Here is a 26,304-nt window from a genome sequence, read left to right as displayed (position 1 = left end):
ATTCCAGCTTGTGCTTCCTCCAGCCCAGCGTATCTTATGATGTACTCAGCATAGAAGTTAAATAAGCAGGTGACAATATACAGCCCTGACATACTGCTTTTCCTATTTGGAACCAGTCTGTTGTTTCATGTCCAGTTCTGACTGTTGCTTCCTGAACTGCATATAGGTTTCTCAAGAGGCGGGTCAGGTGGTCTGGTATTCCCATATCTTTCAGAATTTTCCACAGTTTATTGTGATCCACACAGTCAAAGGCTTCGGCAGAGTCAATAAAACACAAATAGATGTTTTTATGGAGCTCTCTTGCTTTTTCCATGATCCAGCAAATGTTGGCAATTTGATCTCTTGTTCCTCTGCCTTTTCTAAAACCACCTTGAACATCTGGAAGTTCACAGTTCACGTATTGCTGAAGCCTGGCTTAGAGAATTTTTAGCATTACTTTACTAGTGTGTGAGATGAGTGCAATTGTGCAGTAGTTTGAGCACTCTCTGGCATTGCGTTTCTTTGGGATTGAAATGAAAATTGACCTTTTCCAGTCCTGTGGCTGTGGTCTTCTTTACAGACCGGGGCCTGGTGCACCTGAGTCGATGAAAAAAAGAGGGAAAGGGAAAGAGAGAGAGCAGTATCTCTAGGGTTATGTGGAAAACCAGTAAAGCCCATGCACAGGACTTGTACCACTCATGAAGGCACAGGGTGTCCTCTCAAGGAGGTCTTAAAAGCCCGGGTAAGAGAGTGAGCTTGGCAGGTTTCCACTCTCCAAAAAGAATGAAGACAGAAAGAAGGATGCGGGGGACCCAAGTCTCTAATGGAGCAAGGGTATTTGATTAGCAGAAATGCAGGTCTATATATTTTTAGTAAAGTGATTACTCAGCCATTACAAAGGATGAAATTCCATCAATTGCAACAAAATGGATAGTCTAATACATAAAAGGTCACTGACACTGAAAAGAGTCACTGAAGGGAGCTACTGAAAGGAATCTAAGCAGGTACCCTTTCCCATGATCTCAGTCCTGAGAAGTGCATGCAGCTCTACTCGTTCCTGGAATTGGAACTAATAAGGAACAGAGAATCCTCGAGAAATGGCACACAAAGGAAGAAAAGTGCATCATATTGGACTCCTTAAAGTTAAACGTCCCCTGACATGTGGCCACTACTGAGTTTTCCAAATGTGCTGGCATATTGAGTGCAGCACTTTCATAGCATCATCTTCCAGGATTTGAAATAACTCAACTGGAATTCCATCACCTCCACTAGCTTTGTTCGTAGTGATGCTTTGTAAGGCCCACTTGACTTCACATTCCAGGATGTCTGGCTCTAGGTCAGTAATCACACCATCATGATTACCTGGGTTGTGAAGATCGTTTTTGTACAGTTCTTCTGTGTAGTCTTGCCACCTCTTCTTAATATCTCCTGCTTCTGTTAGGTCCCTACCATTCTATCCTTTATTGAGCCCATCTTTGCATCGAATGTTCCCTTGGTATCTCGAATTTTCTTGAAGAGATCTCTAGTCTTTCCCATTCTATTGTTTTCCTCTATTTCTTTACACTGATCACCGAGGAAGCCTTTCTTATCTCTCCTTGCAATTCTTTGGAACTCTGCTTTCAAATGGGTATATCTTTCCTTTTCTCCTTTGCTTTTTGCTTAGCTTCTTTTCATAGCTATTTATAAGGCCTCCTCAGACAGCCATTTTGCTCTCTTGAATTTCTTTACCTTGCGGATGGTCTTGATTCCTGTCTCCTGTTCAGTGTCACGAACCTCCATCTACAGTCGTTATTGGTTGCTGCTGCTGCTGCTGCTGCTGCTAAGTCGCTTCAGTCATGTCCGACTCTGTGCGACCCCATAGACGGCAGCCCACCAGGCCCCGCCATCCATGGGATTCTCCAGGCAAGAACACTGGAGTGGGCTGCCATTTCCTCCTCCAATGCATGAAAGTGAAAAGTGAAAGTGAAGTCACTCAGTCGTGCCCAACTCTTAGTGACCCCATGGACTGCAGTCTACCAGGCTCCTCTGTCCATGGGATTTTCCAGGCAAGTGTACTGGAGTGGGGTGCCATTGCCTTCTCCCATTATTGGTTACTGTTTCCTAATTACTCAATGGTTAATTGCCGGGGTCCAGCCCTGGTGGATCCAGGGAATTCGAAGCAAGGACGGCGTCGGCAAACTGGATACAATAGCTTTAATTAAATATGAATTATGGATATAAAGAGTAATAGAATAAGGATAGCTCAGCAGGAAAATTTAGTGGAGAAAAGAGGCTGAATAACTTGGTTTATGTGGAAAGCTAATAAAATTCCAAGGCAAGGAATTTACGTCACCTACATAGGCTGCAGGCGTCCTCCCGTTCTCCCAAAGGAGAGGAGACACTAAGGCCTCCCTGGTCAGATCTTAGAAGCCCAGGCATAATTAGTAGGCTTGATGAGCCTCCACGCTCCAGATGGGAATTCAGCCAAAAGGTGAGAGAAAGAATGACATGGGGAGACCAAGTTTCAGTGAACAAGGCCTGCACTTTATTTTCCAAGGTAGTTTTTATACCTTAAGTTATGCATAAAGGATAATGGGGGAAGGGGTAGAGTCATGCAAAGACAGCAGTCCTTGATCCTAATCGAAGCCAGACTTTCTTCCTGCAAACTTATCATATGCAAAAGTTTAGGTGATTTACATCATCTTCTGGCCAGGAGGCCTGTTAACATTTTATGACCCTTTCTTCAGAAAACTTATTTTTCTCTAAAGGTGATTAAACTAAAGTCAGGCTCCACCCTCTGAAAGCATCAGATAAAGTTGCATTCCTATAGGGCAAAGGTGTGGTGGGCTATAACCAGAAAAGAATTAACTCAAGGGTCCAAGGTTACAAACATTAAAGCTACTACTTACATTCCTATAAACCAATTATATTAATCAATACACTGCCAGGGACACAGTAGGTAAGGGATATGGAAACTTAGCAGCAAACATTGGCCAAACAAGTGAAAAACCCTTCACCAATACAATTTCTAATCAATCTTTTAACTACTCAAAGGAATCTGTATTTAGACAGTTTAGAACATCTCATGCCTCTCATGGTTGGGAGGCTGTGAACAATCACATGTGGCCAGAAGAACCTGTTCAGGCATGCTAGAGGACTTGCAAAGGAGTTTGTATGTTGAAACACTCTTGTCACGCCCAGGAACTTTATCAACTGGAGCTGTAAGTTAACTCTTTTTCAGATAGAGGTGGTGGGGGACAGCCCCCCATAAAGTCAGAGGTGTAGGTGAGAGCACAAAGCAGTAAAGTAGGCAGAATCTGGTTCTGGGGGTAGGTGCTCGAGAATTTCCAGGGGGACTCCTGAGGCTTGATCCCGCCTTTGCATATGCCAAGCCTCCTTCCTCATGACCTTTGCCACGGGCGGAGTTCCTCACGCTAGCTCCCGGCAGTTAATAATCATTTTGTTCTTTAGCCCTGAAGGCCACATGAGTTACAGTTTAACTCCCCGCATATTCTTTCATTCACGTCTGAAAGTATAATTAAGCTGGCTTGGATTCAGTGCGGCACCTTCACCTTGGAGCCATGTTGGTCCTTTGATCCTCACTTTTCTCTGAATTCTTGTGTCTCGTTTCTCATTTTCTCGCCGTATCACACTTTTCAAAACCCTGCTTGTCAAGCTGGACTCGACAAGAAGCTTTTAGAAGACAGGAGGAGGGAGACTCCAACCCATGTTACTGTCTACCATTCAGGAGAAGCAGGGGATCAACTGATGCTTGTTCCTTAGACAGTTGGAGGAGAATTCAGCCATTCAGTGTCAGTGTGTAGACAAGGTCAGTCCTCTGGTTTAATATCTGAACCAGGATAAACAGAACAGCATTAAAGAATGTGGAAGACAGAGTCCACAGACTGGACGGTAGACTTTAAGACATAACCCAAACCTTTTGTGCTACTTTTTCTGGTATCTTACTCCTTCTCCTAATGCCCACAACCAACATCAACTTTGTGAACAAAGCTTATTCTTTAAAATTCTGTGATTTCACTTCCCAGTTTATAGGAAGCTGTTTCCTACTCTTATTCCTAATTGACTTTCAAAATAAAGTGTTTCAATTCTGTATTTGATGCATTCCTATAAGACGACTCTGTCTTTACCAAATAGCATTTTCAGCCTGTTCTAGTTAAAATCTGCTCTGCTAAGAATTCTTCAAATGGCTTTCTCCACTGCCCAACCTTAGTAGGTAGTGATGGATGAAAACATCTAAAATGTAATGCCATGTTTCAAGAGCAATGTGTTGTTAATAAGGAAAAGATAAGTTTTTTCACAGCCAGGTGCAAGCAAGACATAAAGCTTAATCACAGAGGAGGCAAGAAACAGTGGGAGGTTTTAATCAATTCATTTATTGAACAAATATTTTTTGAGATCCATGCTTTGTCGAATACTGTGCTTTTTTCCTAGGGAATAAGGGCATATGCAAGACACAGAAGGTTTACCATCACAAAGCTAGCAGTCTACAAGGAGGCAGTAAAAAAAAAAAAAAAAAATCAAACAACTTCCTATCTTGGTATGTATTCTATAGAAACTCTTGGGTGTGGTTAGAACAAACTCCACACTAAACCTGTCTTCTTGGTTGATGATGTGGGTGGAGAGGTCCCCTCTGGAGAAATAACAAAACACTGAGACCTCAGGGTTGAGCAGAAACAAGTTGGCCATTGGGTGGGGGTGGCAGTACTCCAGGGAGGGGGAAGTGCTCCTCAAAGGTCTAGGAGCTGGGGGGACCTTAGAGGATTCAGGGAATACTGAGGAGGCAGTATGATTAAAGATTTTTGAGAGAGAGGGAGAAATTGATTGTGCAAGTCCTTTGGGACCATTCCAAGGACTTTCAACTATTTGAAAAATAAAAAACAAAAGCAATTCATTAAAAAATCTAAACAAGAGAAAAAAACAAATATCAAAAAGGCATTTGACTATGTACAGAGAGAGTAACATGGAAATATACATTACCACATATAAAATAGGTAGCCAATGGGAATTTGCTGTATGACTCAGGGACCTCAAACTGGGTCTCAGTAACAACCTAGAGGAAGGGATGCAGAGGGAGATGGGAGGGATGTTCATGTGGGAGCAAACATGGTAAACCTATGACTGATTCATGTTGATGTTTGGTAGAAACCAACACAATGCTGTAAAGCAATTATCCTTCGATTATAAATTTTATAAAGGCATCTGACTATTAAGTAGAGGAGGGATTGAAGATACAGTATCATTTGGGAGCCTACCACATTGCAATCAAATGATAGGATTGGATTCATATGGAAATAGGGAGAAATGGATAATTTTTCATTTGGGGAACAAAAATCTATAGGATTTGGTGATGGACTGTAAGTGAGGAAAGAAGTGTTTTAGATATGACCCCAGGATTCTGCATGAGCCGTTTCATGATGTAATTTACTGAAATGTGAACAAGGCTGGAGATGGAGGTCAGGGTGTCATTTTGTCCAAATCGGTTTGAGATGCCCACAAAATTGCCAAATGGAGAATTTGAATGAGATAGAAAAGGATGGAACTCTGGGAAGGGTCTAGGCTGCAGACTACATGGCATTCAGAGCAATAATTGCATAGAGGAGGGAAGGGCACCCAGAACCAGTGCCAAGGAAGCACTTGAAGCACTTACATCTGTGTAAAGAAAAATGACAGCCTGAAAATGAGACTGAAAGCGGAGTTAAGAAGTATTGAGAAATAGAGGAGAGATTGAGTACCAAGTTTATGAAGAAAGGGAAAGTGTGGTTTATAGGAGGTCGATGTTTCCAGTTTATTCTGCATGTCCCTGTAATAACGTAATTCTGTCTCTTTATTCCCAGGAATCCAAACCACAATGGACACCCAGTACCTCAGCGAACCCAGGACCAGTCACGGTGACAGGCTGCTTGGGGAGGGCAGCCAGGCTTGGGGGGAGGGCTGGGAATCTCCTGCCCTGTCATCCAGCCAACCTGTACAAGAGCAAAACATCTTCAACCACATTTCTGTTTCCCTTCATTTGCTCTGCACTCTCATTCTCTCCACCCTCTCTGCATCCTCCTTATGATGTAGCTTAACAGTGAGCAGGAGGAGAGTTCCAATACCCTGACCTCTCCCGGGCTTGAAGAGGTTTCTTATTTGCTACTTCCTACCATGTGGGCACACCAGATCATGGGTTGTGGCCTCCCGGCTGGTTTCTCCCACCCTCTCTTCAGCCCGAGAGGACTAGGAAGGAGGAACGTGGGGGTGATCAATGCCTCATTCAGGCCCCTAATTTCCCTGCTCCCAGTGGCCTCACTCTAAGCAACACACTCAACAGACTGATCACTCCATTTCTCATATAACCCTCCCTCTACCCCTTTATCCTAGGAATAGATTCTATCATTTGAGCTTTTTCTGGTTTAGCAAATCATCCCACAATTTAGGAACCTAAAACAGCAACCATTTAGTTGGCTCTTAATTTTGAGGGTCACTCATTTGGGCTGTGCTTGTGTCTGGACCAACCTGGCTAATTTCAGCCAGACTGACTCATGTGTGGGTGCTTAACTGGTGGTTTAGGATGCAACACAATAATCTTGGGTAGCCTCATAGACATGTCTGGTGGTCAGCAAGCTCTGGGTCGACCAGGCAGACAGGGATAACAGGGCCTTGTGCCCCTCATCAAGTAGGCTAAACCAGGGCAGGTGTAGGGTTCCAAAAATCAGAAAGAGAAGGCAAAGCCCAATATGTCAGTGCTTTTGGATTCTCTGCTTAACCATGTTTTCATGATCCTATGATCCAAAGCAAGTCACATGGCCCAGTCAGACTGGAGGGTTGGAGAAACAGACCCAGCATCTCGATGAGAGGAGCTCAGAATCCACCTTCCCCAGGCATGAGTGCAGAGATGGATTCCTTCGTGGCTATGGCTGCCATCTTCAGAGGTTGCCATCCATTCGTTATCAGCATTGGCCAATGGTTGCAGTGTTGGCACTGGCCTTGGTGCCTTTTTACTGCTGGACCATTAATTTCCTACAGCCTGTCTCTAAGGCCAACCAATGCCCTGGGATCTCCTTAGGTTGGAGCTTCTATTGTGAAGCCAACTATTAAGAATACTCTGAATTCTTATGTACATTTTTTTCTTAGATATATCTTAGTCATCCCATATCCAGTGTTTGCAGCATTGGGAAATTTACTTTTTTTATCCTGGGATTCTGGTTCTCAAGTGGGAAAAACTCTGCCTTAGGGATTCAGGGATCAGCAAACACTTCATCAGAAAGTGTGTGGGAGACGGAGGCTAACTACAGATTTTGTGGATGTCACAGGAGAGGTTTCTGCAATTTCCTGGTTCTGTTTGATTGATATTTTTTTTTAAAGATTAGCCCACCTCACAGAATAGACTGGAAGAGACAAAGCAGAAGTGGAGATACCTGTTAGGAGACTGCTGAGGCAGGGGTGGTGATGGAATCTGGACTGGAATGATGGTCTTCAAAACAGAGACAGGCGAACAGATTCGGAGCCAAGAGAACATGCTGATGGGCTGGATCTGGAAAGTGGGGGAAAGAGGGGAGTCGAGGGCGACTCCTAGCTTTCCAGTCTGAGGACCTGGGTGAATGGTGATGGCTCTGAAAATAACCTGGTTGCTAACAGTGTCTATGATGTTGTGCATGGGATAATGTAGACATTGTCTCAAAGCAGAAATGGGTAGATATAACAGGATTCCTCATTCAGGAATCAGACTCTTAAGTTCAAGGGGCAGCCGGCAAAGTCTGCCTTCTCGGAAAAACAGGCTTTCACTTGTGATTGTCAATTGCCATCCCTCTGGTCCTGGGTCTATGCCTGACAAATCCAGAGGACTTTGACTTTATAGACACATTGCAGAGATATGCAGAGACTTGCTGAATACTGGCACAGAAAGAGCTGGTAGACGATTTGGTGTTTAAATTCAAGTTTCAATTGCTGTGCTCTACTGCTCTGATATTAACTTTCAACTTTCCTAGGAAGTCGAATATGCATAGTCAATTTTGTGTTATCTCCTATCTTACGAAGAACAGCTACTGGGAGCAACTCAGAGTCCTCTTCTTAATCATATTGCTTACTTCTCTATGAGCTGTTTGCTTCCACAAGGTCAGAGTAAGAAGCTGAAAGGGATCCTGAAAAATATCTGTTGTTATTGTTGTTCAGTTGCTAAGTCATGCCCATGGACTGCAGCTTGCCAGGTTCCTCTGTCCTCCACTCTCTCCTGGAGTTTGCTCAAATTCATGTCCATTGATTTGGTGATGCTGTCTAGCCATTTTGTCCTCTGCCACCCCCTGCTCCTTTTGCCTTCAACCTTTCCCAGCATCAGAATCTTTTCCAGTGAGTCTGGTCTTTGCATCAGGTGGCCAAAGTATTGGAAGTTCAGCTTCAGCATCAGTCCTTCCAATGAATATTCAGGGTTGAATATTTATTCACTGGGCAGGAGCCTTGCAGGGGAGACAGTTGAAGTTCATTCTAACACTGAGACTTTTGTTTCCTGATGTTCCAGGGCTTGCAAACCCTGGAGATTCCCAGCTGAGACTTGTGTTAGTGGGTAAGACTGGGGCAGGAAAAAGCACAACAGGAAATAGCATCCTCAGAGAAAAAGTGTTTCCATCTAGCTTTTCGGCTGTATCCATCACCAAGCACTGTAAGAAAGGAAGCAGCACCTAGAAGGGGAGAGAAGTTGTCATCATGGACACACCTGGCCTCTTTGACATGGAAGTCCTAGATGCTGAGACTGTCAAGATTACCCGCTGCATGGTGCTGACCTCCCCAGGGCCTCATGCTCTGCTCCTGGTCATCCCCCTGGGCCATTACATGCCCGAAGGCCAGAAAGCCACAGAGAAGATCCTGATGATGTTTGGAGAGAGAGCTAGGGAAGACATGATTGCCTTATTCACCTGGAAAGATGAGTTAGAAGGTAGGATTTCCGTGATTACTTAAAGCAAGCTCCTACAGCCATCCAAGAGCTGATTCGCAAGTTCAGAGATCGCTACTGTGTTTTCAACAACAAGGCCACAGGAGCTGAGCAGGAGAACCAGAGGGAGCAGCTGCTGGCCCTGGTCCAGGATGTGGTGGACAAGTACAATGGTAGATACTACATGAATAGCCTGTATCAGAAGACCGAGGAGGAGATTCAGAAACAAATCCAAGTGTTACAAGAAAGTTACAGAGAAGAGCTCGAGAGAGCAATAGCTCAGATAAAACAGGACTTCAAAGAGGAAATCAGGAAGCTGAAGGATAAACTAGAACAGCAAAAGTGGAAGGTGAAAATGGAAAGGCAATTGGCAGAAACGGAAGCTTACTGGGTTTCAAGGCAGCAAACAGCCAGAGATGATGTTTTGAGTCAGAATAAGATACTTGAAATCATCCTTAAGTTGTTAGAGTTTGCTTCCCTTGTCTTCTCTCTGTTTAAGGATTAAACTTCATGAAAATCTGTCTATATTTCCTGCATATTTTCTGGTGGTCCTACCCCATGTAACTCAGAGCATTCTCCTTTTTTTCTGAGACTCTCAGGGCTAAGGAGAGTAAGTTCACTATTGGTAATTGGTATATGTTTGATTGATTTAACAGGAAAGGGATAAATTCTCAACTTGTGACACTCCGAAGCAGAATGTATTGATGCTCCCTAATTTGTGAATTCTTTCTCAGAGACACCAAGACAGGGGATGCAGGAAACCCAAGAAGATGACCCCAGGCTTTGTCTCTTTATCCCTAGAAGAGATTTCTCCTCTAGATCCTTTCTAGATTGGTGGGTGATCTTCCCCTACATCTTTTTCTCACTTATGTTGTCTTTAGATGGCACTGATCATCTTACCCTTATAGTTTATTTGAAAGATCAATTCTTCCCATTAGTTAAACTTACCTAAAGAATACTGATAGAAATCCTTCTAATGAATGAAAATTTGTTCACTTATAATTTTACTGAAGGCCTCAAATGGTTCCTTATCAACTGACCATTATGAACAAAGAGTTCTCTGGCAAATAGATCTTTCAGAACTCAACTACCTGAAATGCCAAAAGGTGCAAAAGATATTCAACAGATAAGGGAATAATGCTTGGTGTATTCAGATGTATCTGTAGGAAATCTTTGACCAACAACAACCAGTTTGCTGAATAACCAGTTCTCTCTCTCCTTTTCCTGTGAAACTAACAGCTGCCAATTATTTGCTTATTGTTATTTTAATAAAACTTTTCTGTTCTCTCATATTTGTGCAAATTGGAATCTGTTTTTCTTCTTGGAAAGTACCACTACTCCTTCTAAGAACACAGGGATGAATTTCAGTTTTTTGTAAAAGTTCAAGATTATTTTGGTGTACACTTGGTCCACCCTCCAGACATCTCCCCTCCCCTTTTTCCCCCAGAAGGTTTGAGCCACATTCTCAACCCCTCTGTGAGTTGAAGTCTACATTTTCCTTGGATTCATCATTATGTACTGTTAGAAATTATGTGTAACTGAGGCTTCTGAGACCTTTGTGGCTTTCCTGCTGGAAAAATTCTTTTAAATCTATGGATAAATAGAGACATCCCTGTCCCTTTTCTCCTCTTCCAATGGGTCCTCTTCACCTAGTAATGTGTAGGCTTTCCCCAAGCACATTTCCATGTTCTTCCAACATGGTCCAGAGGTCACATGTGACCTATGCCAACTCTCCTTCCTTGGTCATCTTAAAATCATCTTCTCCATGTCCTAAATCATTCTGTCCAAAAGAGGACATGTGCCTTACCCTGATTTTCCCCAAACATAAAGGACTGAACCTTTAATATAGCTGCTATCTATCTATAGCTGACTCACTTTGCTGTATAGTAGAAACTAACATACTATTGGAAAGAAACTATTGCTCTTGTTTTTCAGTCACTAAAGTGAAGTGAAGTAACTCAGTCATGTCCGACTCTTTGCGACCTCATGGACCGTAGCCTACCACGCTTCTCCATCCATGGGATTTTCCAGGCAAGAGTACTGGAGTGGATTGCCATTTCCTTATCCAGAGGATCTTTTCCACCCAGGGATTGAACCCAGGTCTCCCACATTGTAGGCAGACACTTTACTGACTGAGCCACCAGGGAAGTTACCAAAGGCCCAAGGATATGAGAAGCACCTGGCAAAGAAGCACAGGACTCCTGCAGAGGCGGTCACTGAGAGGACAGATTCAGTTTCACTCTGAAGAATGTGGGAGGACTTGGTCTCTATAGTTTTCATCAGCAGCATTTCAGTCAAAATTCTTAGGTGTGAATTTAACATGCTTTGTATTACAACTTTCCACAAGCAAATATTCAACCAAAGAAGCACATATACTCCTCAAAGAAAATTAAATTCAGGCTTAAGATGAAAAAAAACCAAGCTAGCTGCAGTGGTAATTTTCAGTATAAATACATTCAATTATTCTTATTCTTGCATCCCAGGTTAATGCTGTAAATGAGACAAAGAAAATCATTCTGCTATTTATTTCCCATCTCATTAATCATTTCATCAAAATAATCTGAACATGGGTATATGAATACTTGTTTTGTTATAGGAATGTGCAGTTTAAAAGTCCCTGAGACACATCCAAGAATGGATTGAAATGTATTCAATTAATTATTCACCATATTTTGCACCGACTTTCTTTGGGATTGGAATGAAAACTGACTTTTCCCAATCCTGTGGCGATTGCTGAGTTTTCCAGATTTCCTGGCACACTGAGTGCAGCACTTTAACAGCATCATCTTTCAGGATTTTAAAGAGTTCAACTGGAATTCCATCACCTCCACTAGCTTTACTAATTACCAAGGACTTGGCTCCCTTCCCTGATACTTAAGGAATGTGACTTTAAAAAAAGATATGCATGATATATATATATATGGACATATATAATATATATATAATACTATTTACAATTTTCCATTCTGGGTTTACAAAAAGCAGAGGAACCAGATATCAAATTGCCAACATCCGTTGGATCATAGAGAAAGCAAGGAAATTCAAGAAAAACATCTAATTCTGCTTCATTGACTATGGTGAAGCCTTTGACTGTGTGGATCACAACAAACTGTGATCTTCAAGAGATGGGAATACCAGACATCCTCACCTGTCTCCTGAGAAATCTGTTTGTGGGTCAAGAAGCAGCAGTTAGAACCTTGCATGGAACAACAGACTGGTTCAAAATTGGGAAACGAGTATGACAAGGCTGTATATTGTCACCTTGTTTACTTAACTTATATGCAGAGAACATCATGAGAAATGCCAGGCTGGATGAAGCACAAACTGGAATCAAGATTGCCAGGAAAATATCAATCACCTCAGATACACAGATGATGCCACCCTTATGCCAGAAATCGAAGAGGAACTAAAGAGTCTCTTGATGAGGGTAAAAGAGGAGAGTGAAAAAGCTGACTTAAAACTCAACATTCAAAAAGCAAAGATCATGGCATCTGGTTCCATCACTTCATCACAAGTAGAAAGGGAAAAAGTAGAAACAGGGACAGATCTTCTTTTCTTGGACTTCAAAATTACTGTGGATGATGACTGCAGCCATGAAATTAGAAGATGCTTGCTCCATGGAAGGAAAGGTATGACAAATATAGACAGTGTATTAAACAGCAAAGATATTGCTTTGCCAGCAAAAGTCTGTATATGGAAAGCTATGGGTTTTTCAGTAGTCATGTATGGATGTGAGAGTTGGACTATAAAGAAGGCTGATTGCTGAAGAACTGATGCTTTTGAGCTGTGGTGTTGGAGAAGACTCTTGAGAGACCCTTGGACTGCACGGAGATCACATCAGTCAAACCTAAAGGAAAACAGTCTGAATATTCTTTGGAAGGACTGATGCTGAAGCTGAAGGTCCAATACTTTGGTTACCTGTTGTGAAGAACTGACTCATTACAAAAAACCCTGATGCTGGGAAAGATTGGAGGCAGGAGGAGAAAGGAACAACAAAGGATGAGATGGTTGGATGGCATCATTAACTCAGTGGACATGAGTTTGAGCAAGCTTCAGGAGATGGTGAAGGACAGGGAAGCCTGGCGTTCTGTAGTCCATGGGGTGGCAAAGAGTCAGACATGACTGAGCAACTGAACAACTATATATGTATACACACACACACACACACACACACACATATGTGTTTAGTCACTCAGTCATGTCCGACTCCTTTTTGGGACCCCATAGACTGTAACCCACCAGGCTCCTCTGTCCATGAGGATTCTCCAGACAAGAATACTGGAGTGGGTGGCCATGCCCCTCTCCAATATACACAAACACACATATATAAATACATAAATATCAATAAATAAATATATATATATATATATATACACATATAAAATTAATGCTGCATAAGAGTCTCCCTCTCTGATGTCTGACTTTTTCTTTTTTTTTTTCTACCAATTTACTGATGCTGTGTAGTAAGTCATTTCCACACTATAAACTAGGCATTCAGCCTGATCATTTCAGTTCATTTGCTCAGTTGTCTCCAACTCTTTGTGATCCCATGTACTGCAGCATGTCAGGCTTCCCTGTCCACCACCAACCTCTGAAGTTTGCTCAAACTTTTGTCCATCGAGTTGGTGATGCCATCCAACCATCTCATCCTCTGTCATCTCCTTCTCTGCCTGCCTTCAATCTTTCCCAGCAACAGAGTCTTTTCCAGTGAGTCAGTTCTTCACGTCAGGTGGCCAGGTATTGGAGTTTCAGCTTCAGCATCAGCCCTTCCAATGAACACTCAGGACTTATCTCCTTTAGGATGGACTGGTTGGATCTCCTTGCAGTCCAAGGGACTCTCAAGAGTCTTCTCCAACACCACAGTACAAAAGCATCGACTCTTCAGTGCTCAACTTGCTTTACAATCCAACTCTCACATTCATACACTGGAAAAACCAAAGCTTTCAGTAGATGGACCTTTGTCGGCAAAGTAATGTCTCTGCTTTTTAATATGCTGTCTAGGTTGGTTATAGCTTTTCTTCCAAGGAGCAAGCATCTTTTCATTTCATGGCTGCAGTCACCATCTGCAGTGATTTTGGAGCCCAAAAAATTAAATTCCATCACTGTTCTCATTGTTTCGCCATCTGTTTGCCATAAAGTGATGGGACTGTACCGAGATCCAGCCCCGGTTGGATCCAGGGATTCCCTCAGGAGGACGGCATTGGCGATTAAAGGATAGCAAGGCAGAGATTTATTAGAGGCTCAATAATAACTGGTTTACATGGGAAATCAATAAAGTTCGTGACACCAAACTTGCTCTGACCACAGAGGCCACAGGCGCCCTCTCGAATAGCAGAAGGTGGCCCACCTTGGGCACCTTCTCGAGTGGGTCTTAAAAGCCCTGGCAAATAAGTAGTTGCAGAGGACACCCGCGCTCCAATTATTTTGGCATAAAGGAAGAACAGAAGAGAAAAGGAGGAAAAGGAAACAAGAAAGAACGACATGGGGAGACCAAGCTTTGAGCAAGGCCCGTAGCTTTATTTTCAAAGGGAGCTTATATACCCTAAGTTGCACATAGAAGACAATAGGGGATGTGAAATCATGCAAAGTCAGCAGTCTTTGATCCTTACTGAGACCAGGCTTTCTTTTCTGCAAACTTATCGTATACAAATGGTTTAGGTGATTTACATCATCTTCTGGCCAGAAGGCCTGTTAACATTTTATGACTCTGATAAAGGTTTGTCAACCATAAGACTTATTTTCTCTAAGAGTAATTATTTTAAAGTTTGGCACCATCCTCTGAAGGTGTTAGATAAAGTTGCATCCCTATAGGGCAAAGGTGCAGTGGGTTTACAACAAAGGAAAGAATTTATTACCTTAAGGATCTAAAGTTGTTAACACCAAGGCCACTACTTATTTTTTCTACATGCCAACTATATTAATTAATACACTTCCAAGGATACAATATAGCGGGTGTGGAAACTTGGCAGCAAGCACTGGCGCAACAATGAAATCTACTAGTTCTATTCTGACAATTTCTAACTCTCCGAGAGGCTCTATACTATTTGAATATCTTAAGCTTCCTGTGCCTCTCACGGTTAGGAGACTGCAAACAATCCTATGCGTAGCTGTAGGAGTCTGGGTAAACCTGTCAGGCAAGTTAGAGAGCCATCTGAGGGGTTTGGATTGAAACACTCCTATTATGCCCAGGAGGCTAATTAGCTAGAGCTCTAAGTTGATTTCTTTCAGAGAAAAGGTGGTCTGGGATAGCCCGCCCATGACTGTCAGAGTTGGTGAAAGTCATCAAGCAGTAAAACAGACAGACTCTGGTTTTGGGGTAGACACTCAGGCAGATCCAGGGGGTGGCCCTCGAGCCCTGACTCGCCTTTGCATATCAGGGCTCTCCGCATGACCTTTCCATGGGTGGGAACTCCTGTGCTGGCTCCCAGTAGGACTAGATGCCATGATCTTTGTTTTTTGAATGTTGAGTTTTAAACCAGTTTTTTCACTCTCCTCTTTCACTTTCATCAAGAGGCTCTTTAGTTCCTCTTCACTTTCTGCCATAAGGGTGGTGTCATCTGCACATCTGAGGTTATTGATATTGCTCCCAGCAATCTTGAAGCAACAGTTAGAACTGGACATGGAACAACAGAATAGTTCCAAATTGGGAAAGGAGTACATCAAGGCTGTATCTTGTCGCCCTGCTTATTTAACTGATATGCAAGGTCAGATCAGATCAGTCGCTCAGTCGTGTCTGACTCTTTGTGGCCCCATGAATCGCAGCACGCCAGGCCTCCCCATCCATCACCAACTCCCAGAGTTCACTCAGACTCACGTCCATCGAGTCAGTGATGCCATCCAGCCATCTCATCCTCTGTTGTCCCCTTCTACTCCTGCCCCCAATCCCTCCCAGCATCAAAGTCTTTTCCGATGAGTCAACTCTTCACATGAGGTGGCCAAAGTACTGCAGTTTCAGCTTTAGCATCATTCCTTCCAAAGAAATCCCAGGGCTGATCTCCTTCAGAATGGACTGGTTGGATCTCGTTGCAGTCAAAGGGACTCTCAAGAGTCTTCTCCAACACCACAGTTCAAAACCATCAATTCTTCGGCACTCAGCTTTCTTCACAGTCCAACTCTCACATCCATACATGACCACAGGAAAAACCATAGCCTTGACTAGACGAACCTTTGTTGGCAAAGTAATGTCTCTGCTTTTGAATATGCTATCTAGGTTGGTCATAACTTTCCTTCCAAGGAGTAAGCGTCTTTTAATTTCATGGCTGCAGTCACCATCTGTAGTGATTTTGGAGCCCAGAAAAATAAAGTCTGACACTGTTTCCACTGTTTCCCCATCTATTTCCCATGAAGTGGTAGGACCGGATGCCATGATCTTCGTTTTCTGAATGTTGAGCTTTAAGCCAACTTTTTCACTCTCCACTTTCACTTTCATCAAGAGGCTTTTTAGTTCCTCCTCACTTTCTGCCATAAGGGTGGTGTCATATGCATATCTGAGGTTACTGATATTTCTCCCGGCAATCTTGATTCCAGCTTGTGTTTCTTCCAGCCCAGCGTTTCTCATGATGTACTCTGCATATAAGTTAAATAAACAGGGTGACAATATACAGCCTTGAGGAACTCCTTTTCCTATTTGGAACCAGTCTGTTGTTCCATGTCCAGTTCTAACTGTTGCTTCCTGACGTGCATACAAATTTCTCAAGAGGCAGATCAGGTGGTCTGGTATTCCCATCTCTTTCAGAATTTTCCACAGTTTATTGTGATCCACACAGTCAAAGGCTTTGGCATAATCAATAAAGCAGAAATACATTTTTTTTTCTGGAACTTTCTTGCTCTTTCCATGATCCAGTGGATGTTGGCAATTTGATCTCTGGTTCCTCTGCCTTTTCTAAAACCAGCTTGAACATTAGGAAGTTCACGGTTCACATATTGCTAAAGCCTGGCTTGGAGAATTTTGAGCATTACTTTACTAGCATGTGAGATGAGTGCAATTGTGTGGTAGTTTGAGCATTCTTTGGCATTGCTTTTCTTTGGGCTTGGAATGAAAACTGACCTTTTCCAGTCCTGTGGCCACTGCTGATATGTAGGGTACATCATGCGAAATGCTGGGTGACTAACGTCATGTGAAAATGCACAGCTAAAAGAAGAGCTCATTGACACAATTAGGCAAGAATTGAGCAAGTCAAATACTGCATAGAGAAGCAAACAAAGGAGAGATAGGACTTTCATCTGGGGAAAGAAAAAAAACCTACAAAGAACAACTCTTAACAACAACAAGACCCTTACATTTTGTGAGCTGTAAGAAGAAAATCACTGCAGATGTTGATTGCAGCCATGAAATTAAAAGACGCTTACTCCTTGGAAGGAAAGTTATGACCAACCTAGACAGCATATTAAAAAGCAGAGACATTACTTTGCCAACAAAGGTCTGTCTAGTCAAGGCTATGGTTTTTCCAGTAGTCATGTATGGATGTGAGAGTTGGACTGTGAAGAAAGCTGCAAGGAAAGCCAACCAATCCATCCTAAAGGAAATCAGTCCTGGGTGTTCATTGGAAGGACTGATGCTAAAACTGAAACTCCAATACTTTGGCCACCTTATGAGAAGAGTTGACTCATTGGAAAAGATCCTGATGCTGGGAGGGATTGGGGGCAGGTGGAGAAGGGGACGACGACAGAAGATGTGATGGCTGGATGGATGGACATGAGTTTCAGTGAACTCTGGGAGTTGGTGATGGACAGGGAGGCCTGGCATGCTATGATTCATCGGGTCGCAAAGAGCCAGACACGACTGAGCAACTGAACTGAACTGAAGAAGAAAATAGGGACACGCAGTTGGAAGGAGGGAAAAACCAACATACTTTGAAAGCCTTCAAACATTACTACTCTGAGCATAAGCTATGTCCCTCCCAGTTTGCTGCTTTTTTCTGACTTTTAAAGCAGGATGGATGGGAGTCATATAGGAGTTCCTGTATCAGTTATGCAGAAAGTACTAAACCCATCCAGCAAGATCACCATGCATTGAAAATATTTTCATCTCAAGAGAAAATCACACATTTCAATCCATTGCTAAAATAAAGAGGAGAAAGGCTTTAAAAAATAAAGGCATACTCACAGGGTTATGTTGATCATGTCTAAAGTCACACTTCTCATGTAGCTCTAAAGAATAATAGTGTAAACTAATTAACCTCCAATTAAAGTAAATATATATTTAAAAAGAAAAAGACTTGCAATTTTCAAAACTTTAAATCCATTGATCTTTGATATTATTTTAAAGGTCTCTCTGGGCAATTATTTGGTAGAAGGTCTTTCCTGTTTTGTATACCTTAGAATTTTTAGTTTTTTTCTTTTAAAATTTGCAAGAAAATTTTCCATAACCAGAGTAATAATTTTTTCATCATCTCTCTGTTTGAAATTTTTTTTCACCCAATAATCCAAGCTGTTTTATAGCTGGCCCAGGTTCCAAGTCTTGAGTCTGTTAAAAGCTATCCAGAGTGGTTTTTGTTGGCCATTCAATTCTGGCTTCCATTACTAGTTTTGTCAAATCTGTTTTTGATGGCTAATAGGAAACCTTTTATCAAACCCTGTATGTATTTATTGAAAAGATCTCTAACACCTTCTTTGTTTGTTTGTTTGTTTCTTTTTTCTTGGTTTCACTGCACTGCAGCCCACTGCAATTACCAGTCATCATGAATGTTGTAAAATATCCTCCAGGCTCTTTTTCTCTCTCCTGTTCCAGTTTTAGTACCTGCTTTGTCATCTCCATTCATTCTGCACAAACTTCATTTTGAAGCTTAAATTTTCTCCATGCTTACTTTTCAGTTCAGTTCAGTCCCTCAGTCGTGTCCGACTCTTTGCAACCCCATGAATCGCAGCACACCAGGCCTCCCTGTCCATCACCAACTCCCGGAGATCACTGAGACTCACGTCCATCGAGTCAGTGATGCCATCCAGCCATCTCATCCTCTGTCGCCCCCTTCTCCTCTTGCCCCCAATCCCTCCCAGCATCACAGTCTTTTCCAATGAGTCAACTCTTCACATCAGGTGGCCAAAGTACTGGAGTTTCAGCTTCAGCATCATTCCTTCCAAAGAAATCCCAGGGCTGATCTCTTCAGAATGGACTTGTTGCATCTCCTTGCAATCCAAGGGACCTCAAGAGTCTTCTCCAACACCACAGTTCAAAACCATCAATTCTTCGGCGCTCAGCCTTCTTCACAGTCCAATTCTTGCATCCATACATGACCACTGGAAAAACCATAGCCTTGACCAGATGGACATTTTTTGGCAAAGTAATGTCTCTGCTTTTGAATATGCTACCTAGGTTGGTCATAAATTTCCTTCCAAGGAGTAAGTATCTTTTAATTTCATGGCTGCAATCCCCATCTGCAGTGATTTTGGAGCCCAAAAAAATAAAGTCTGACACTGTTTCCCCACCTATTTCCCGTGAAGTGATGGGACCAGAAGCCATGATCTTCGTTTTCTGAATGTTGAGCTTTAAGCCAACTTTTTCTTTTTTCTTTTTTTTTCACGTTGTACAGGTTTATTTTTCCAAGACCACAGAGACATACAAGAGCAGTGCTTTCCCTTGCGGACCAGTTTCCAACTGTCCCCTCGAGTGGCCCCAAAGGTCACAGCAGAAGGAAGAAGAGGATCAAACACACTTGGGCCTCTGCTCCCTGTCTTTGGTAAACAAGACTCTGGAAGATGACAACAGGGACTTGGCCAATACTGCACTTAAATCACCACGTCTTTGCCAACTTCCCACTTGTGCTGCAGATGACACAAATGCCACACTGGAGGAAAAGTGGGGGAAATACAAGACCTTCCAGATGAAATGAGGCTTAATGAAGCCATACCAATTTCACAGCTCACACAGACGCACTCGCACAGGGAGACCTAAGTTCAACAAGGAGGATGTTAAACTCACAACTCGAGGTACAAGATAAGGCAGGAAGCAGGGAGATGAGACAGCTCTGGAGACGTCTACTTGCTGGGAACATGTTGGGAGAGAGGCCGGAGGCTGGCACGGCTGTTTCTTCCTTAACCTGCTGTCACAGGTGTGTCCAGTGGAGCCCTGTGGCCCCAGGAGAGTGTGATCCTGGGTTACTGCTGATAGATGGTATGCCTGGGGCTGGGAGTGGAAGGAACGCCCACCTGGGGGCTGCCCAGGGCACTCACGCTAGAATCCAGAAGCACTTAACACTGGTGGTAGTGATTCATCACACACGCAGCGAGCTGCCAGTGAAGGCTGGAGAAGAGATGAGGAGCAAGACACGTTTGCCCACCAACGAGTGGCCAGGGTGCCAGTGGCTCTGCAGCTGCAGCAGTGACCTGGCTGCAGCACTGGCTGACTGGTGACCAAACACTGGGATAACTGGCAGGTCGTTAGGTCAATCGCTCCACCCCTCACGTTGGGCAGCACAGCACGCAGTGGCTGACATGGGTGGAGAGAAATCAATTACACCACTTTAATGCAACAATGCTGAAGACGTGAAATAAGGGAGAGTCGTTCGTGTTCTCTGTACAATACATCCATTTACAGAATCAGCCAGTACTGTGTACAACATATAAATATATGGTAAAACATCAGAGGTGCATACAGCATACTTACAGAAGCCAAAAGTTCACTTTATACATCCAAGGATAAAGAGTTAAAAATATAAAAATAAGAAAAACACACTGCTTTGAAATGTAAAATGACTTACACATACACAGGTGTGTTGGAGATGCCCAGTCCCACAGAGTCCAAGGTGATGCCCAAGGTGTTGTGCAGGTGAATTCACCTGCCAAACGTCTGGACACCTGACTTACAAGGAGGAAAGACAATCCTAGCCCTGACCTGTTGTCCAAGCAGGTGTGTTCCAGGTTCGGAAAGCTCCTGCAGGCCAGTGGGTTATTTGGAGACAGGTAAGTCCCAAATTGGCCTCGGCAACAGAACCGAAGATCGCACTGGCTCCATCAACTGGCAAATGACTTAAGCCTACTTTTTCACTCTCCACTTTCACTTTCATCAAGAGGCTTTTTAGTTCCTCTTCACTCTCTGCCATAAGAGTGGTGTTATCTGCATATCTGAGGTTACTGATATTTCTCCCAGCGATCTTGATTCCAGCTTGTGTTTCTTCCAGTCCAGCGTTTCTCATGATGTACTCTGCATACAAGTTAAATAAGCAGGCTGACAATATACAGCCTTGATGTACTCCTTTTCCTATTTGGAACCAGTCTGTTGGTCCATGTCCAGTTCTAACTGTTGCTTCCTGACCTGCATACAGATTTCTCAAGAGGCAGGTCAGGTGATCTGGTATTCCCATCTCTTTCAGAATTTTCCACAGTTTATTGTGATCCACACAGTCAAAGGCTTTGGCATAGTCAATCAAGCAGAAATAGATGTTTTTATGGAACTCTTTTGCTTTTTCCATGATCCAGCAGATGTTGGCAATTTGATCTCTAATTCCTCTGCCTTTTCTAAAACAGGCTTGAACATCAGGAAGTTCATGGTTCACGTATTGCTGAAGCCTGGCTTGGAGAATTTTGAGCATGACTTTACTAGCATGTGAGATGAGTGCAATTGTGTGGTAGTTTGAGCATTCTTTGGCATTGCCTTTCTTTGGGCTTGGAATGAAAACTGACCTTTTCCAGTCCAGTGGCCACTGCTGAGTTTTCCAAATTGGCTGGCATATTGAGTGCAGCACTTTCACAGCATCATCTTTCAGGATTTGAAATAGCTCAACTAGAATTCCATCACCTCCACTAGCTTTGTTCGTAGTGATGCTTTCTAAGGCCCACTTGACTTCACATTCCAGGATGTCTGGCTCTAGATGAGTGATCACACCATTGTGATTATCTGGGTCGTGAAGATCCTTTTTGTACAGTTCTTCTGTGTATTATTGCCACCTCTTCTTAATATCTTCTGCTTCTGTTAGGTCCATACCATTTCTGTCCTTTATCGAGCCCATCTTTGCATGAAATGTTCCCTTGGTATCTCTAATTTTCTTGAAGAGATCTCTAGTCTTTCCCATTCTGTTATTTTCCTCTATTTCTTTGCATTGATCGCTGAGGAAGGCTTTCTTATCTCTTCTTGCTATTCTTTGGAACTCTGCATTCAGATGCTTATATCTTTCCTTTTCTCCTTCGCTTTTTGCTTCTCTTCTTTTCACAGCTATTTGTAAGGCCTCCCCAGGCAGCCATTTTGCTTTTTTGCGTTTCTTTTCCATGGGAATGGTCTTGATCCCTGTCTCCTGTACAATGTCACGAACCTCATTCCATAGTTCATCAGGCACTCTATTTATCAGATCTAGTCCCTTAAATCTATTTCTCACTTCCACTGTATCCTCATAAGGGACTTGATTTAGGTCATACCTGAATGGTCTCGTGGTTTTCCCTACTTTCTTCAATTTCAGTCTGAATTTGGTAATAAGCAGTTCATGATCTGAGCCACAGTCAGAACCTGGTCTTGTTTTTGCTGACGGTATAGAGCTTCTCCATCTTTGGCTGCAAAGAATATAATCAATCTGATTTCAGTGTTGACTATCTGGTGATGTCCAAGTGTAGAGTCTTCTCTTGTGTTGTTGGAAGAGGGTGTTTGCTATGACCAGTGCATTTTCTTGGCAAAACTCTATTAGTCTTTGCCTGCTTCGTTCCATATTCCAAGGCCAAATTTGCCTGTTACTCCAGGTGTTTCTTGACTTCCTACTTTTGCATTCCAGTCCCCTATATTGAAAAGGATATCTTGTTTGGGTGTTAGTTCTAAAAGATCTTGTAGGTCTTCATAGAACCGTTCAACTTCAGCTTATTCAGTGTTACTGGTTGGGGCATAGACTTGGATTACTGTGATATTGAATGGTTAGCCTTGGAAAAGAACACAGATCATTCTGTCGTTTTTGAGATTGCATCCAAGTACTGCATTTCGGACTCTTTTGTTGACCATGATGGCTACTCCATTTCTTCTGAGGGATTCCTGCCCACAGTAGTAGATATAATGGTCATCTGAGTTAAATTCACCCATTCCAGTCCATTTTAGTTCACTGATTCTTAGAATGTTGATGTTCACTCTTGCCATCTCTTGTTTGACCACTTCCAATTTGCCTTGATTCATGGACCTGACATTCCATGCAACATTGCTCTTTACAGCATCGGACCTTGCTTCTATCACCAGTCACATTCACAGCTGGGTATTGTTTTTGCTTTGGCTCCATCCCTTCATTCTTTCTGGAGTTATTTCTCCACTGAACTCCAGTAGCATATTGGGCACCTACCGACCTGGGGAGTTCCTCTTTCAGCATCCTATCATTTTGCCTTTTCATACTGTTCATGGGGTTCTCAAGGCAAGAATACTGAAGTTGTTTGCCATTCCCTTCTCCAATGGACCATATTCTGTCAGATCTCTCCACCATGACCCGCCCGTCTTGGGTTGCCCCACGGGCATAGCTTAGTTTCATTGAGTTAGACAAGGCTGTGGTCCTAGTGTGATTAGATTGACTAGTTTTCTGTGAGTATGCTCTGAATCTAGTATAAGTAAAATAATCATCAGGATTTAAATTTAATAACAACTAAATGTAGCTCTGTATCACTTTCACCCATGCTGTCTACACAAAGTATTCATAAAAGTACCACAATACTCATTAGGAAGATTGTTCAAAGGGAATCAGTCTTGGGACATTGACTAAATAAGTGATGATGTGCTTATGTTCTGACACTAGAAATGATAAATTTCCCCAAGGTTTACATTGCAATACAATAATATGTGATACAACCGTTAGAGTGAAGTGTATTTCTATGGTAAAATATTTTACAGTTCTTCAGTGTTTAAATTTAAATTAAAACAAATTATCATGAAATAAAAGTTCAGTATCCCAGGTATAGCTATATTTCAAATGCTCAATAACAACATATGGCTAGTGTCTACCATGCTGGATATTTCGATTTCTAGAAAATCCTCAAATATTTTGAAACTAAATACATTCTCCTTAATAATTCATGAGTGATAAAAGATATCACAAAGAATATGCAAAATATCATAAACTGAGTGATAGTGAAATGAGAACACACAAAACATTATGAGATGCAGATAAACATGTGTAGAGGGAAGTTTTATAACTTTCAACTTTTCTACCTTAGGTAACATATTAAAAAGCAGAGACATTGCTTTGCCAACAAAGGTCCATCTAGCCAAGGCTATGATTTTTCCAGTGGTCATGTATGGATGTGAGAATTGGACTGTGAAGAAAGCTGAGCACAGAAGAATTGATGCTTTTGAGCTGTGGTGTCAGAGAAGACTCTTGAGAGTCCCTTGGACTGCAAGGAGATCCAACCAGTCCATCCTAAAGGAAATCAGTCCTGGGTGTTCATTGGAAGGACTGATGCTAAAGCTGAAACTCCAATACTTTGGCCACCTCATGCAAAGAGTTGACTCATTGGAAAAGACCCTGATGCTGGGATGGATTGGGGGCAGGAGGAGAAGGGGACGACAGAGAATGAGATGGCTGGATGGCATCACCAACTCGATGGACATGAGTTTGAGTGAACTTCGGGAGTTGATGATGGACAGGGAGGCCTGGCGTGCTGTGATTCATGGGGTCACAAAGAGTCAGACACGATTGAGAGACTGAACTGAACTGAACCTTCATGGTAAAAATAAGAACTTTTAGTAGTTTACAGGATATTGTCCATAGCATGTTGTAGAGACTCGGGATATTATTATGCTCTTCTGAAGGATCCTGGGTTTGCTCCAGCAGGCACTTAAATTACTGGTCCATGCCTTTGAACTTAACTTGGGAAGGCTTAATGTCATTACCAAGGGGCTGTTCTAGTTTTGCTCTTTCAGGGCAAGTCCCTTAGTCCTGAGGTGATCTTTACTCCCACTAGTATTTCAGTGGAATACTTGGTGGACTAGAATCTAAAATTCTGTCTTTGCTGCCGAGGGCAACTGCTGAAATCTCTGACCAGGTTATTCAGCCTTCTAAATCATTTCCCCCGGAACCTTTAGAGACTGCAATTCCTGGGTCATCCGAAGACCTGAGTGGAGTTTTCATGCAGAATTTCTCACGCTCCCACCCATGCCGTCTGTGGGCATCTCCATCAATATCTACCATCTCTGGCTGCCCGCAAACTCCATCCTCTTACTCTCAGGTCCCTGTGAATTTCTACTTGAGTGACATCCCTGGATCAGCAGGATGGGGACGTGCTCTTGGGGGGAACCACATACATGTGATGGCCATGTGGTCCCCTGAGTGAAGTGTCAAGTTCCCTATAGCCTCTCCCTGTATTTGGTCACTCTCAGTGTCTTCCAACAGTTGTTTAAAACTCTCATTATTTTGAATTTTCTACAGAGTGTATGAAAGTTATTACAGGAGAATTGATAGCTGGAAAACTTCCCTGAGATTTTTAGCCACTGCTTTGATCCACCAAGGAGGAAGCAGCCCGTGGACTCACTGTTCACTTCGGATTCTCCAGATCTCTCTCTTTCGTGCTTTCCTCCAGTGTAGGGATTTTTTTTTTTTTTTTTTTTTTAGAATAATGAATTCCAAAGGTCACGATTTTCACAGCTTTGGCCAAGACAACCCCCTCTCCCCTACCCCTACCCTCATCCACAGAACCTCTTTCTTTCATGGGATTTCCAGAATAAACCGACAATGCCTTCCCTCTTCTCTGATGCTCAAGGAATGATGGTGTGAAGCAACAACTCCCTTCCTTCTGAAATGTCGTGGGAGGGATTTTCCTTGACTTTTAGTAATAAAGGAGAGAAAACCCCATATTCCGTAAAATTTTAAGCAATTCCTTTAAAATTTTTAATGAATGACGTGTTTTGAGTGACTTGCCATTTGCCATTTAGTGACTTGACGTTTTGTGAGTGACAGTGCCTGTCATTTGGTCAATACTTGTATTTTCTAGGATGAGATCAATTAAGCCAACAGGGTTAAAATGAAACTACCTAAGTGAAAGATACTTATCTTCTTATCTTAAAGGAAATGCAAATGACTTTAGCTGTTAGTTTAGTGGCTATGAAGTAATGGGTCTATTCACTTAGAAACAAAATGACTTTATTTCACTTACCCTTGAAGAATTTACAGATTCTCCCAGAAGCTGCCCTAGAGACAGGAGGGGCCAGGGACCCCTGGGATGGAGCAGGCAAGTGAGGGGCCTGGAGGTGCACTCCAGGCCAAGGGAGACAGGCCGGAAGCCCCGGAGGCCTGTGCTCAGAGCGGTCCCCCACGGCACTGCCCAGCAGGACAGGATGTCTGGGGTGTCGATGACCTGCAGCTCCCTCCCCTCCCAAACACGGCGCCCCTGCTGGAAGGCCTGGGTCTCCAGGTCATCCCTGAGCTTGGACTCGAACACTCTCCTCCCGAGGATGCTGTTCCCTGTGGTGCTTTTTCTGCTCCCAGATTTTCCCACCAGGATGAGCCTCAGCATCTGCAAGGTCCCTTCATTCC

The 26,304-nt window shown here is 42.9% G+C and overlaps 1 pseudogene; it reads left to right on the top strand.

Annotated features, from left to right (window-relative positions):
* Window positions 1-3,434: 3,434 nt before the first annotated feature.
* LOC139181978 (GTPase IMAP family member 4-like) lies at window positions 3,435-11,301 on the top strand (annotated as a pseudogene).
* The last annotated feature ends 15,003 nt before the right edge of the window (window positions 11,302-26,304 follow it).

Source organism: Bos indicus, unplaced genomic scaffold, assembly GCF_029378745.1.
Source record: "Bos indicus isolate NIAB-ARS_2022 breed Sahiwal x Tharparkar unplaced genomic scaffold, NIAB-ARS_B.indTharparkar_mat_pri_1.0 scaffold_46, whole genome shotgun sequence".
Taxonomy (NCBI): Eukaryota; Metazoa; Chordata; class Mammalia; order Artiodactyla; family Bovidae; genus Bos; species Bos indicus.
Note: the sequence above shows the minus strand (reverse complement) of the source record. Positions and strands in the feature narration are given on the sequence as shown.